This window comes from Schistocerca nitens, chromosome 8 (assembly GCF_023898315.1).
Source record: "Schistocerca nitens isolate TAMUIC-IGC-003100 chromosome 8, iqSchNite1.1, whole genome shotgun sequence".
Taxonomy (NCBI): domain Eukaryota; kingdom Metazoa; phylum Arthropoda; class Insecta; order Orthoptera; family Acrididae; genus Schistocerca; species Schistocerca nitens.
Genome location: NC_064621.1, coordinates 108,562,967 through 108,579,968, shown reverse-complemented (window position 1 = coordinate 108,579,968; position 17,002 = coordinate 108,562,967). Strand labels below are relative to the sequence as shown.

General features: G+C 37.2%; 1 protein-coding gene across 14 annotated transcripts in view; it reads right to left on the bottom strand.

Moving 5' to 3' along the window:
* Positions 1–14,023, bottom strand: part of LOC126199076 (cytoplasmic dynein 1 intermediate chain) — a 204,990-nt gene extending 190,967 nt beyond the window's left edge. For all 14 annotated transcript variants that reach the window (XM_049935797.1, XM_049935799.1, XM_049935802.1 and 11 more), the window contains exon 1: positions 13,861–14,023. The gene's annotated coding sequence lies outside the window, so the exon portion shown is untranslated. The remainder of the gene's footprint in view (positions 1–13,860) is intronic.
* Positions 14,024–17,002: the final 2,979 nt, after the last annotated feature.

Genomic DNA, 17,002 nt, shown 5'->3' with positions numbered 1-17,002 from the left:
AAAAGAAAAAAAAGAAAAGAAATAAACACTACAATTACATGCAAACAATGCCCTATCAGTTCACTCTGCACACCACTGTCAATAACCTAAAAGCTTTTTGAAAGTTAAAATATTTCCTTTTAGTGCTTGTTTTAGCATCTGAATCACAAACACAAGCAACAAATGACACTGGGAAACAGTATTTACACTGAGAATAAGACTTTTCAGTTTTGAAAATAAAGTAGGACAAAGAAATGTGTGGAAAAAGTGGAAAAGTAGCGAATGCAAAGCCCAAAATCAGAGAACACCGAGTCTGCAACAAATTATAGTAGTAATATATTGCAGCAGTAAAGGCGTTCTTTTAATGAATTTATACACAGATTGTAAAGCAATGCTGCTAGAAAACCAAGCACACAGCTGCACAAGTTACAGTACCCAGTCTTTAAATTACGAAGGTTTGCACAATACACATGTTCCTTACTTTATGGCCTTTGGTTTGAACTTTTACATTCTTTTGCTGCAGCAGTAAATATTACACTCATATGAGGAAGTTGCCTGAAATATCATATATGATAATGTGTGTTCATATAGGGAAAATCGTTTACAACACATTAGAAGGACTGAGTCAACAAATTTTTATAGTTTAGCATAATATTACAAATGTCAAGACTATTTGTGGAGCTATTTTTTCCAAAAGTAGTTGGCAGCTAAGTGTAAAGTGATAGACTATGAATCAAAGTCTACAATTCAATCCTCACATAGTCACTAATTGTTTGTCACCTCTGACAATGATTTGTACACAGCAAAGATGCCAAGAGGCAATAGGTTTCAGAGTTTAATGTAAACTGTGGGTCCCCCTATGACCAGCTGGGTAAGTCAGTTCAAAGGTTGGGGGAGAGCAACGGCATACCACCTCCAATAGGATCATTCCTCGTACAGCACAACAGTGCTTGTACCTATCTTAAGATTCAGGAAAACTTTACTTATCTGCAGAAGTAATAAAATGAATACAGTTTTACATGGAATTTAAGAAATTCTGTCCCAGGTGCTTCTTTAAATGATCTTACTGGTTGGAGAGCATTAAGTGTTGCTGCTATCCTTCAAACCCTTGTTTTAAGACAGTCAGCATAACCCACGTCAGAGATCGTTTGGAAGGTGACAATCTGGTTGCGAGTTGGTGAAGCCAATAATTGAGAATATGAAATAAATACTGTGATAACCAACTGATAAACAGTGTTATCTGAGATCCAAGTCCATTGTTGATAACATTTGCTCCATATTTAACAAAATTGTTTAAATAAATAATCATAATAATCATCATCTTGTGGTGTTGCAGTTCTTATTTCCATGCTTGCTAAGAAAACTGGATGAAGTCAGTTCAAAGGTTGAAGTTTTGTTTTACCCAGACATGTTTCCGCAGTTTTTGTGCTTTCTTCTGTGGCTATCCTTCCTGTAAAATTGTTATTACATATTACAATCTACAACTTGTCATTGTCAAACTGCAAAATGTTATTTTTATATTTGTTTACTACGCATTTCTGAACAAAAATGAATGTGTGTTGTGTTATTTTGCGCGTTTCTTACGGCTTTGATGTTATTGTGTCCGGCTCCTTGTGTAGCAGACTTACAGCTAGCAACATGAACATTCAGTAGCCAATAGCTTCATGCAAGGGATGTAAACTAATGCCACTTTTTCCCAGTAAGCTATAAAACTAGAACTTTAGAGATTTGTAAAAAACATAAAATGCATCAGCCCAGTGATACATATTTCGAATATGATCTGTAAACAAACCATGTATAATATTTGACAACAGCCACTTCATTCACAAATGTAAATATTTTGCACCAAATGTTTTCGCTAAAAGTTAATATGTAATAACATTTTACAGAAATTAAATAAAGTAACCCCTGAAGCCAGCACTAAATGAGCTGAAACATGTCCGGGTAAAACAAAACTCCAAAGGTGTCTTGCACAAGACAGAATTCCTCATCCAATAACAGTAATTGTTGTGCAAATTTATAAATGCGTGTGTTATATAAAACATCATCTCCAATGAGAATTTTAGTATATATTATATAAATACTGCACATGAAAAATATAAGAAGAGAGTGCGTATCACAATTCTTACCCTGACATTCTACACTTAAATGTTGACAGAGCTACAGCATAATGATGATGACCCAAATATCTGCAGAACATATTCAATTTTTCCTTTAATGCTGATAATATTCCAGTCTTAGAAAAATGAAAACTGCCATTTCAAATGTTTGTAAGTTTGAACTAACTGATTGTTACACTATTATCAAAGTATTGATACTAAATTTGGTGTTACGGGGATAAACAATTACACAGTTAACAAGCAGCTGAGATCCAACAACATTTACTGCTTGCTTGATATATTTACAAGATAATATATAATTCTGTGGCATTGGGACTCTGGTTTATCAAAGGTAAAAAAACCTGGTTTAACTGAAATGTTCAACACTGTTTCGCCAAACCACAAGCCAACTATCACCCTTCAACTTAACCTAGATCTCGACTTACACTACAGATATGTGTAACCACATTGAAAAGTTTGTATTCACTTTGGCTTTGCCATTTTGTAACCGCACTGTTACCTAACATAACCTAGACCTCACATTGCACTACAGATCAGTCTCTCACCATAACCGGTACTCTTGAAAGTAATTTTGACACAAAAGAATTACAGTCAGTGTTCTGCTTCTGTTTACGCATGTATGATGCCATACAGCACTACTATACTATACATGCATCTGAGTGAAAATACCTACAGGAAAATGTAAACAGGGAAATAGGTGCAAGATTTACACAACCATACTTAAAGACACTCATGGATTCATCTGTAAAAAGACTGACCTCCATACGCATACCGAAGTGTAATCCCACAAGTTGTTTATAATTTAATGTTGTAACAGTGTCAAAAATGTAGTCTTATGTAGATAATTACATGTGGGCATAAAAAAGTAAAATACTATTATTTCATAATGAGATGGCTATAATGCGCTACTGAAAGCAAATCTGGGGAGAAATGACAATTTCCAACTGATCAGAAGGTCTTAGCAGGTATCTTAGCAGGTAACATACAAATTGATGCATACTTACCCAAAATTTTAGAACTCACAATGTACAGTTTAGTTACATATTTGATCATCAACTATGTCCCACCTGCTTAATGATACTGGTATGTAATTACAAAGTACTCAAGTTTCAAATGACATGCGTAAGTGCTCTGTCACGGCATTTGAAAACTAGAGTCAAATCTTAAAATAGGCACATCTCATGCTGTGTTATTTGTTCAGTTGCAATAATGAGTAAGTGCCAAGTGCCACAAAGAGGGATGAGCTCTTTCATTCACTGAAAAATGTTTCACTTTACAGCTCATGGTATTATAGTATGAACAAAAACCCAGTGAGACTAAAAAAAGTGACTCTATACTCTCAATGGAAAAATAAAGTTCTCTTCTGCTGACACAAAAGTCACCAACAATATCTGAAATGGATGTTAAGAACAAAGGCCTGCCAAAAATGTACAATAAAAAAAATAATACAAAATACTTTTCAGAGTTGTCAATGACATTAAAAATTTTGATGTACAACATATGTACCCCACATGTACCAAGACACTCACTGGGGATTTCTCTATTACATAATACCATAATTTTAAATTTAATAATTTTGGTTACATTGATAAATAAAAGTGTAAAATATGAAGTCAGATGCTTTTTGATATCAGAAATGACTGAAGCAGTAACAAAATATGCTTCAGACTTCAGCAGAACGACATTAAATTTGAAGCAAATGTTGCTGCATAGACTTCTGACTACTCTATGAGTGAATCTGTATCTATATTTCACATCCACATTCGTTGACTGTTTACTCATGACCAGACTGTTACCTCCAAAAGCAACAGACCTTGAGCTAGACTGCAGCCACAATCAAGATTTTGGGCAGGCAGGAGGGCACTATCACCATAAAATCAAAAACCACATTTATATCACCTACAAAATACTTTAAAACAGTTTAGGACTCAACACCATTTCAATTCTTGGTACAATTAATCTACTTTTTTACGTATGGCACACACATTCCTTAGATCTATTAGTGCGAGCAGGTCACTTGGATGTTGCACGAGCCTCTACAGAGAATATAAATTGTAATAAATATAACAATACACAAACCTCCATTTTCATTGCATATTTAGGAAGGTAGATAAGAAGAAAAATCTGAGCTTAACATCCCATCAATGATGAGGTTGGTGGAGACTGGTCAATACCTTGAATACGGGGAGAAAATTAGTTTTGTTCTTATCACAGGGAGAACCATATCACGGAGACAAACATTTATAGCAAATTTTGTTTAATTAAGTCCCTGTAAATAATTTTGCCTACCTTAGAGGTCTGAGAAAAGAAAGCTCATATTTTGACAAAACTGACAAAGCACTGAAGAGTTTCCCATTTTGCTTTGATTTGTTGAATATCTTTTTTCTCACAACAGTTCCCTGTTATGTGACCTTGAATGATAATTTCCCCATCATATTTACATTATAATTGCATATACCACTGTATAGATTTGCTTGTAATGACAGATTAAAGCTTCCATACATCGGATACGCTAATGGTGGACTAGAAAGTGAATGCGTCTGACCCGTTTCAATGGCAACTACAACTGAACTCTGGATTCATTATCTAATTCCTAGGAAAGAAGGAAGACACAGATGAATGATAATTACCACATTTGGTCTACATAACCATTGAACCAATTCACTGATATTCTCTTTAATATTTACTGTAAAATTATCTATTAACTTTTAGTTAATATGGACATGGAAAATAAATAAATATTACATGTGCTGCTCTTGAATGTGGGTTCAGTAGTGTCTTAGACACCATATAATATTCCTCCACACACTGCATTTTATCATAATTTAACGACTTTAACCAATTCTGTTAATGCTTCACTCATGGCCAGTAATACGGTTAGGTCAGTGAGCAATCTCTTCTAATTCCTTCAACTATCATACACACAGTTTCACAAAGAGAAACTACTCTTAGATAACTGTGATTATACATCGACTTATGATATTCTCTGTTCTAGCACCAACTCTGTGGTAAAGCTGGCGCTAAAGGGATCCCACTGGATCCACGAATTTTGCTAGTAGGTTCTTCATGACATTACAGACACATTTACTTGAGCAAATGAGTCAATACTTTCATCATTGTAAGCCACAGTATGATTAAGGACTACTTCATGCATTATTATCTGCAACATATGTACCTGTATATTTCCTCATAGCATCCACCCATATTCCATTAGGTAGTTGCTTCAGCCTTTTTTTTTTTTCATTTCATGGACTCAACCAAATACACTTTCTTGGCTCCTCAACAATCCATTATTCATCAACTACATGCCCTGCTCAACTCCACTTTGTTTCATTTCAGCAATAAATATGTCTTCCACTCAAGTCTATTCAATACTTTTGCTGTTTTCTTGCCTTTCTGAACAATTTGCAGTACACATCTCTTCACTGCGACCCTCAGTTACTAAATACAGTAGTTTTTGCATTATAGATACATGTCTCACTGCCATTATATAAAAATTGGTAGTAGACAATGACTGTAAACTTCCAGTTTTGGTAAACTGGAAGCTTGGTTTTGAACTACTTAGTTTATCGAAATTCTCCACATCATTTTCACTCCTCTGATTCTTTTGCTATCCATCCAGTCACTTCATACTATTTAATTACTTTTCCAACCCCACTGACCTTTCTTAGCCCATTTTTGTCTTTTTTTTTTTCTTTTTTTTTCAAAAATTTGATACAGGCCGAAAAGGTTTTGTAAATTTGACTCTTTCCCTCACTCACATTACACAACTGTCAAACCTACAGTAAATTTCAGTGATGGTAATCAGAAACACAGCACAGTTAATGACTGACAGTGGATGTGCCCTGAAATATTAGCTCCAGTGACACACTAGGGTGTAGTGTGCCCGAGTTATAGGTTATGTTGTAAAGTGATTACTTGGTTGAATTGGCAAAGCTAGAGAATGTGAAATGTTATTGGTAACAGAGTGATATGTACAGTAGCCTGGTGTCTAAGTCTGTGCAATATTTAATGTATTTTTCATTATTCAAGCTAAAATTGTAGCTAATGTAAATTCATAAAACTAATTTGGACAACGAGACAGTCCCAAAAGTACTTTTATGGATATTATATACATATACGGCTCAAGAACTACTAAAAATAAAATACAATGAGGGACCACTATGTAACTTTTACCAAATGCAACAAGTAGAGTAGAGTCACACACGAACTCCAAGTCTGGAACACAAGAAATATTTAACCAAGGAAAAAGTAGTATTTAATTCTTTACCATCAAACTAAGAAGATTGTATTACATTCAGAAGGCTAAATATTAGAAACACTGATGTTCCAATTTTTTTATCTTTTAGTACTAAAAGTCTCAATGTAGGAAAAATATGGTTAATAACATACACGATATATTCTGACAGACCAATGACATCGACATAGAGGTATGAATCACAATAAATGCTGGATTGAGGGTATCACTAACAAAATGAAAATATTAGCAAAACAGTAGTCTCGCCAAATCACAATCACCTTCCATCTTAATCTCGATCTCAGGCTATGCTACACATCAGTCTGTCACCACAATTGCCATTTTTAAGAAGTATTAACCAGAACAGTAACCTCACCATTTCCACTAGACATACATATGTCTAATATAAAAATGGTCTAAACTACCAACAACAATAATTAAATGACATCCGGAGCACACTCACATCTCCTGCAATTTAGTCGTACAGTAAGCATGGTGGCACAGTATTCGTCTGAAGAACAACGAGATATGGTTTTTGTTTATGGACTAGCCAACAATAATGCGCATGAAAATTGGCCATTGTATGAGGAACGGTACCCAGCAACATGCCACCCACACCCACAAACGTTTACAGCAATTCACCAGTGACTTGGTGAAACAGGCTCATTAGCAGGATGTCATGGTGATTCTGGAAGACCTCAAACACGACGAGATGCTGCATTTGAAGAGGTGCTTGGGCACTTTGAGGAAGCACCTACGACAAGTACTTGAGCAGTTGGACATGACATGGGGGTCACTCTTCAGTTAGTCTGGGAGGTTCTGAGGGATGACAGAGAGCATCAATTTAGTAGTTTCCACCCTGTCCAAGACCTAAGTCCTATGGCGGACTATGAACACAGGCTAGGGTTTTGCCAGTGGTTTCTGCAACACGTTGCACAAGATCCGGACTTCCCTGCCATTTTGTTGTTTACCGATGAGTGCACCTTCCATTGGGACAGCCTTTACAACACTCTAAACATTCTTTACTGAGCAAGGGGAAGTCCTCACGTCACATATGTCCACGGACACCAGGAATGATTTTCCCCTCAACATTTTGGCAGACATTGTGGGTGATCATCTGATTGGACCAGTCCATTTACCTTGTCGACTTACTGGGGCAAATTACCTTCACTTTTTGCAAGAAACTCTACCCGGGCTGCTGGACATACAGCTACGCATGTGGTTGCAGCATGATGGGGCACCCACACATAACAGTCATGCTGTGCGCAGATATTTAACTAAACAATTCAATGGTCCGGTAATTGGCAGAGATGCTCATAGGACATGGTGCCTGCGATCACCAGACCTCATGCCATGGGACTTTTTCCTGTGGGGATTCTTCAAGGTTCTACTTCACCCACCCAGACACAAAGCACCTAGAAGCGAAGAGGAATTAATGGATTGCAATCAACATGTCACCAATCACATCAGGGCAATGCCAGGAATCTTTTAAAGAGTGCGGCAGAACACAATTTGACATTACCAAGGTTGTGTCGCGACAGAGGGTCGCCAATTTGAGTACCTGCTGTAAGTAAACAACGTTGTAGCTACAAAAAAGGTCCTTTTCAAGACCGACAATTTGTAAAACACTTTCTGTATGCACACTAACAGAAACTACAATGAATGTGCCAGGACCCCAGCGTATTCACTTCCAGGCCCCCAGAGTGGAAAGTTGGCACACTACCACTGAGCATGCAGGCCGCCTTGGATACATTGCGATCTCCAGCAGGAAAGCATCCGTGTCGTCCAGAGCATCCAGTAACAGGGCAATCCCGTGGCCAATTGGATTGCATGGCGCCAAGTTTCCGTAGTTTAAAAATTGTGCATTTTTGACCTACATAGCATTAGTAATTTTGGTTTCTACTGGCATCAACTATCCAGGGTAAAAAATTTTGTGACAATTTTTCTCCACTTTAGAAAATACTTTCTGCCACTTTGCATTTATGTTTAATGTTAATTGAAATCTGTTTTCAGTAACGCAGCTTGTAGTCACATGTGTGTTTTATATCCTATTCATTTCAGTCATCATCAATTATTTTGTTGCACAAATAGCTAAACTTATCTATTACCTTTAGTGTTTCATTTTCTAATGTCATCTCTTCAATATCTTCCGATTTAATTCAGCTTTCATTACCTAATTTTAATTTTGTTTATCATCTGGGATACATCATGTAAAGTAGGACACACTTATGATTTTTTTATAAGTTTAAAATTAGCTATTTCTTACAAATTGTTGAAAAGGCTAGACTTTTTACTGTATGGCAAAAACAGTTCGTTGCCCATCATTGCTTTCCCTCAATAATTTGTAGCCATTTTTATTATGTCACTTATTTTCCATGTGACTAGAGTCTGAATTAGGCGAGATTCTGGACCTATGTTTCAACTAATTTGCAGGTAAGAATTAGTATATCATTTTTATTATAGTTACATACCCTAATGCATAGCATAAAAAGCATAAAACTGAAGTAGGTAAATCATAGTTTATGATAATATAATACAACAGCATGAACTTTCGTGTAACATGAGTCACTTTCACGTAATTAAGTTTTTATATTAAGAGGAATGTTAGAGCTAACTTTACCTCATTCAGTAATTTATTTCTTTGTGTGAATGTGTAGCTAATTTCAGTATTAAATTTTTTTCAATTTCAACCAATATTGTAAAAACAGAAAATTAAATGTGTAATGTGAGTCACGTAATCTGAGTCTTATATAAGACAGACTATCTATGTAATAGAGGGGAACATTCCACGTGGGAAATAAATAAATAATATATAATAATATAAATAATATATACGTGGAATGTTTCCCTCTATTACATATATAATCTCTCTAAAAACAAAGATGATGTGACTTACCAAACGAAAGCGCTGGCAGGTCGATAGACACACAAACAGACACAAACACACACACAAAATTCAAGCTTTCGCAATAAACTGTTGCCTCATCAGGAAAGAGGGGAAGGAGAGTGAAAGATGAAAGGATGTGGGTTTTAAGGGAGAGGGTAAGGAGTCATTCCAATCCCGGGAGCGGAAAGACTTACCTTAGGGGGAAAAAAAGGACAGGTATACACTCGCACACACGCACATATCCATCCACACATATACAGACACAAGCAGACATATTTAAAGACAAAGGGTTTGGGCAGAGATGTCAGTCGAGGCGGAAGTGAAGAGGCAAAGATGATGTTGAATGACAGGTGAGGTATGAGTGGCGGCAACTTGAAATTAGCGGAGATTGAGGCCTGGTGGGTAACGGGAAGAGAGGATATATTGAAGAGCAAGTTCCCATCTCCGGAGTTCGGATAGGTTGGTGTTGGTGGGAAGTATCCAGATAACCCGGACGGTGTAACACTGTGCCAAGATGTGCTGGCCGTGCACCAAGGCATGTTTAGCCACAGGGTGATCCTCATTACCAACAAACACTGTCTGCCTGTGTCCATTCATGCGAATGGACAGTTTGTTGCTGGTCATTCCCACATAGAATGCATCACAGTGTAGGCAGGTCAGTTGGTAAATCACGTGGGTGCTTTCACATGTGGCTCTGCCTTTGATCGTGTACTCCTTCCGGGTTACAGGACTGGAGTAGGTGGTGGTGGGAGGGTGCATGGGACAGGTTTTACACCGGGGGCGGTTACAAGGATAGGAGCCAGAGGGTAGGGAAGGTAGTTTGGGGATTTCATAGGGATGAACTAACAGGTTACGAAGGTTAAGTGGACGGCGGAAAGACACTCTTGGTGGAGTGGGGAGGATTTCATGAAGGATGGATCTCATTTCAGGGCAGGATTTGAGGTTCCTGCCCTGAAATGAGATCCATCCTTCATGAAATCCTCAGGATTTGAGGTTCCTGCCCTGAAATGAGATCCATCCTTCATGAAATCCTCCCCACTCCACCAAGAGTGTCTTTCCGCCGTCCACCTAACCTTCGTAACCTGTTAGTTCATCCCTATGAAATCCCCAAACTACCTTCCCTACCCTCTGGCTCCTATCCTTGTAACCGCCCCCGGTGTAAAACCTGTCCCATGCACCCTCCCACCACCACCTACTCCAGTCCTGTAACCCGGAAGGAGTACACGATCAAAGGCAGAGCCACATGTGAAAGCACCCACGTGATTTACCAACTGACCTGCCTACACTGTGATGCATTCTATGTGGGAATGACCAGCAACAAACTGTCCATTCGCATGAATGGACACAGGCAGACAGTGTTTGTTGGTAATGAGAATCACCCTGTGGCTAAACATGCCTTGGTGCACGGCCAGCACATCTTGGCACAGTGTTACACCGTCCGGGTTATCTGGATACTTCCCACCAACACCAACCTATCCGAACTCCGGAGATGGGAACTTGCTCTTCAATATATCCTCTCTTCCCGTTACCCACCAGGCCTCAATCTCCGCTAATTTCAAGTTTCCGCCACTCATACCTCACCTGTCATTCAACATCATCTTTGCCTCTTCACTTCCGCCTCGACTGACATCTCTGCCCAAACCCTTTGTCTTTAAATATGTCTGCTTGTGTCTGTATATGTGCGTGTGTGCGAGTGTATACCTGTCCTTTTTTTCCCCCTAAGGTAAGTCTTTCCGCTCCCGGGATTGGAATGACTCCTTACCCTCTCCCTTAAAACCCACATCCTTTTGTCTTTCCCTCTCCTTCCCTCTTTCCTGATGAGGCAACAGTTTGTTGCGAAAGCTTGAATTTCGTGTGTATGTTTGTGTGTCTATCGACCTGCCAGCACTTTCGTTCGGTAAGTCACAACATCTGTGTTTATATATATATATATATTTTTTTAAGGTCAAAAGAATAGGATGACCTTAACAGCAGCACAAAGACAAAAGGAGATAGGAAGAGTTACAGAGTGAAACAAAATATGGAGAATTTATGAAGAAGCACCTGGAAGATGCTAGAAAAGTCAACAGGAGCAGAAACAAAAATTTCCAAAGTTGTGTCAACGTAAGCAATGACTTATTAGAAGAAAGAAGAGCTAAAACTAGGGGGGGGGGGGGAGTTAGAAAACATACTGACATGCAAGATCAGCAATCTAGTAAAAACTTAGTAAAAATAAACATAGTGCTCTAGGTAAAACAATGGCTCAAGCCAATCGTTTCTTGCCATCTTCACCATGACGCAAAGTCATGGTTGTGAGCTGTTCATTGACTTGTGTGGAAATCCATCAGATGGAAAGTCTGAAAGACCCACTCATGGCAGCACTCCCAAAATCGAGGCCTTAGTTCTGAAACTACAGACTTGGTAACTGGTTTCCACTGTTGTGATGGCATTAGTCACCAGTCACCTGGCAGGAAGGACACAACAGTGATTAGAGAAAATAATGAGAAAGACAGTTCGTATCTGTCACTTATCTCCATCATGGAAACACATGAGGCATTCAAACAGAAACACCCTTAAGTTGAAATTGGAAAATTTAAGTTTGTAGAAGTATGGCCACCAGTAGCAAACTACCCCACAACATATGTTAGTGTAAATATCACAAAAATTACCTATCAGTAGCCTTTATAAGAAAAATGATAATATTCCAGCGACCCAGTGAGCTTTGTTGGCAGAATGAATGTAACACATGTCAGAATTGTGGAGTTTCAACACATCATATAAAATTGACGAGCTGGAATTTGTGTATTTATGGTATGTTTGGAAGATGGAAGGAAACAGCTCTAAAATTATTAAAGCCCAAGAAGAAGGCTGTACAGCTGATATAGTGAAATACATCATTTCCTCATTTTCTCCTTCACTGCTACAAAAAGAGCTCAGTTTGCACCTTGTTATCAGAAAAAAAGAAATGGTTTTGAGCAAAGATTCTAAAGATTTTGCATTGCTGCATAATGATTTTGCTGAAAATTACACGTGTTTATCAAGATGAGGTGGAAAGTGCACATTGGGCACAAGCACCAGTTAGTTTTTCACTGTCACTGTGGCATTCAGGTTCCCATCACCCCATTGGGTGTTTCAGACAACATAACCCATTCCAAAGATACCATGATTGCATACATTAGCAAGATACTGTCAACTCTACCTGAAAATGTGAACGTAGTTTAGATCTGGTCAGATGAACCTGCCTCACAATTTAAAAACCAATACTTTACTGCTGCTGCACCTCAACTTCAATCGTTCCACAATATGGAAATCTAATGGAACTTTTTTACTACATGTCAACGTCATAAAACACCGATTTGTGAATGTAACTTCAGTCACCATGGAATCTCCTATCTTGTAATCTCCCTTCACGACACTATGCATTCCATTCAACAGATGTTCTGAATCTTTTGCCATCACTGACAGAATTATGTCATTGGAAAGCCTTAAAACTTATTTATTCTCCATGAACTTTAATTTCGTTCCCAAATTTTCCTTGGCTTCCTCTACTCCTTTACTGTTTGCTCTGTGCACACTTTGAATAATATGGGGGATAGGCTGCAATCTAGTCTCACTACATTCTCAACTACTACCAGATCAACTTAAGTGTTTGACGTTGCTTTGTCAAAACCCTATCAAACTATCGTTTTTCATTGTACCCTAGACCTCGAAGTGTATGTTATAGATCAGTATGTTACCAAACCAAGGATTTTGTATTAACATTTTTTCGCGTTGTATCTTTTTACTGATATCTGGTTTCTGCTCAGTTTTATAAATTTCGCTCTCTGTGTTTTATCTCTGATAACTTCAAGAATTTCAGTCGTTCTCTGGATTCAATGTATCTAGGTCCCATTTTCTTAGTTTCCTACCTTACTGAAATTCATCTTTAATCTCCATTTCATATCCAATAAATCATAATCAGAGTCTGCATCGGCTTCTGGAAAAGCTACATAAAATGTTACAAACTATAGGCCCTATGCTGATAGAAGTTTTGCATTCCTAATCTCACAAATAAACAATGAATCTTCAATGTTTAGAAATATAGGTATTGTGGAAAATTCTAACAGAATTGCAAAACCCATTTGTACAGAGAGTCAGTGGTCTGCAAACTAATCAATGGTTGTCCAAAGCCCCCCTCAATTGCATATTTCTAATGAAAATTGGGTGCTACGTATTTCACTACTAGTAGCTTTTACAAATTTGAAAAAATATTAATGAAAGTTATTTTAATAACACAACACAGACCATATAAGTTGATGAACCTAGCTCCGCATTTTTTTTAAGGCAGATACATCATAAGGTGTTGATGATGTACACGACAAATAAAATACAATATTTTTCCTATAAAACACGAAACTTGATTTTCAAGACTGACATAGGCCTTTGTAGTAGGGAAGCAGTATTCACTGTTGGCTATCCTCGAGATACACGTGTCCTGAAAGTATCACTCGAAAATAACATAGCTGAATCTACTGAAATGCGAATAAATCAAAAACGCCAGAAGGGTTCCCAATGTTCACACCAGTGACACAACAGCTATTATAATGGATGTATCTGTCACAAACAATTTCTCATCATGGTCAGTGCCTGTTAAAAAACCGTAACAAAATTAATATTACCTTTTTAAGTAAGATACCCCTGTCGTCCAGTTCGTTATATTGAAAAACTGCTTCTTGTGTTTTAAATATCTTCTGCAACACACCACGCAAAAACTTAGTTCATATACGTACTTCGCAACCTGTCACGCTCGGAAATCAATACTCTACGCCCATGCCTATAGACATCATTATCTTTGGTAATGGAAACATCTTTGGATTACGCATGCAGTATGTGGTGTCGTATATAGGTATAGACTTGCGGTTTTCCGATTGAGGCAGGTCAAGGAAATTTACATCTACAACCACAGCTGAAAACCACTGTGACATGCATGGCGAAGGGTTTTTCCCCTTGTCACACATATGAGCGTTCGTCCTGTTCTATTGGCTTAAGGTGTGCGGGATGAATAATTACTTAAGTCTGTGCACTGTGTCAATGGTCTAACATCGTCTTTGCAATCTATGGACGGGATACGTTGGGGGTGCTGTAGTACGTTCCTAGATAGGATGCTTAATACTTTTTAAATATATGATAATCTGTAAATATATTTTCGCTGACGGCAATCTTCAAGCGTTTGCAAGTTCAAATTTTTCAGATTTCCTTGACGCTCTCGCATGGATCAAAGGAATCAATGATCAATGAAGCAACCGACAGTACGTTACATTAGTTATATTCCATGGATCCTGGACAAGAGTTCTGGGATAAGGAAAAAGTTGTGGGAACATGGAGAGGTCGAAACCTCTCTGACGTCCCAGGGAGAGGAGCCCTGAAAAAAAAAAAAAAGAAGCAGAGACAGACGAGCAGCGAAATAATATAACTTCGAATGCCATTCAGTTTGTAAGTAGAAGAATGAAAGAACATACGGTAAGACTTCGGCAATATGTTTCTTAGGGACAATTAGTCATCTGGTAATCTCTGAAGTTCTTCCATATTCGAATCCAAAGAATCCATTTAAGTACTGGAACTGTCATTTGCTATGTTGATAACGAGGTGACCAACAACAGAATCCATAAAGCCGCCCAAGCGCTACATTTTCTGCTCTTGTTTTATTAAGTGCTGTTCTTCATCCCTTGAGCATTCAGACTTGACGAGTGCGAAGCTTGATGCATTAGTTCAAGTAAGTTTGGCAGCTTAAATGTCTTGTTATTTCTCGCGACAACTTCTGTAACTTGGATCTAGGGGTCATTCCATGTCAAGTCACCCAGGCCTTGACACCAACCATGTCAGATTTTGATGAAACTTGGTACAATTACTTCTTTTATCATCCTGAAAGCACTTGTAACAATTTTTTGCCTTATCTCTTATAGTTTTTTTATAAATTTTTAAAGTTTTTAGATTTGGCGTTGTTTCAGCAGTCGGAAATCGTAACTTAAACGTGTCCTCACAACTAAAAAAAATCTGTATACTAAAGAATACTCAAGATATCAGTATGAAATTTTGGAATAAGTTTGTGTATTATATCTAAATGTTTAAAAAAATACCATAAAGATATATTAAAATCTTCCAAATGAAAAAAATTACAATTTTTTTAGCTAACGGATGTTTAGTTTTACAAAAACTGCAATATCTAGAGTCTCAGACCTGATAGAAAGCTCAAATTTGTTTTAAAATACCCTTAATTGTATAGGCTATTAGATAAAAGAAAAATTATGTGGTGTTTAATAGTTATCAAATTTTTAAAATAATATTAATTATATTTTAAAAATAAAAAGTACCAAGTGACTTAGACACCGAAAATAAGTTTTTGTCTTCTTGGAGTAACAATGTACGCTTGGATTTTGTTTTGTTACTCCTGTGTTTTGAAGTAAAAAATTATTACAGTGTTAAATACTGCTTGGATAGTATTTTATTAAGTTTATTCGAACTTTCAGTAAGTACTGTTACTTAGTTTACAGAGATTCTTTTCCAATATCCTATAAAAGTAACCAGAACAGTAATCAGACCATAAGTGAAATCAGTATGTCAGATATTCAAACCTGTAGCGTAGGGTTATTTAAAAAATCTGACTGTTTCCAAACAACCTACACACCTTCAAAAAAGTTACAACCGATATCTGAATTGAGTGAGGAAGAAAAAGATTTGATCCACTTAGGATCTGGAATTAATCACACCACAGCTACTACTTTATAAATGTTTTTGAAAAGTATCAAACAACATGTGTAGACCCACTAAAAAAACACAAAAAGCCCATCAAAAATCGTTAAGAAGTGTAGGCTTGGATCTTTCTAAACAATTACTGACAAAAAATATTAGCATGAAACCTGGACAAAAGCTTTGCTCAACATGACATAACTTTTGTGGGGAAAAGTTAAGAGTTGGAGTCAATGAAAGTGAAACAGATGATGAAGTCATGGTTGAATTAGAATCACTGGAATCCAGAAATGAATCCCTCGTACAAACAAACATTGCTCTTGATAATTTAGGTTTATCACCAATAAAGCTTCATGGCTTGTCGGAACAAAGTAAAGGGTCTTATTTTAAAAGGACAAAAAAGGCGGTTTCAAAAGAATTAAAATATGATACACCAAGTTCTGATGATGATGAAGAAGATACAAGTGTGGTTGAGAAAGCAAAGGATTTTGATGTAATGATTTCTCTTATGAAAGAGAAGATTTCATCTGTTGGGAGGTCTAGAAAAATCCAGATTCTGACCTTGGCTCCAGATTCTTGGAGTCGAAATAAAGTGATGAAAGAATTTAATGTAAGTGAGTACATGGTGCGACAAGCTAGAAAGCTAAAATCTGAAAAGGGTATTTTGGAAACTCCTGGTCCAAAAAAAGGTAAAACTCTTTCTGAAAATACAGTAAGACTTGTAACAGATATTTATGAAAAGGATGAAAGTTCCAGAGTGCTACCTGAAACAAAAGACAAAGTAAGTGTTCAAAAAAATGTGTACATGCAAAAAAGACTCATTTTGTGTAACTTGAGAGAACTCTATTACTCTTTCAAATGGGAGAATACCGAGGTAGAAGTAGGATTTTCAAAATTTTGTTTCTTAAGACCTAAATGGTGCTGCAGGCACACACACTGTATGTGTATGCAGAATCCACCAGAATGTTAAACTATTAGTGGATGCTGTGAAAATTGAAGAAGCTTATAAAGACCTAATTAAGATGCTTGTGTGCAACGCAGAACACCAAAACTGCATGCTACATCATTGCGGCT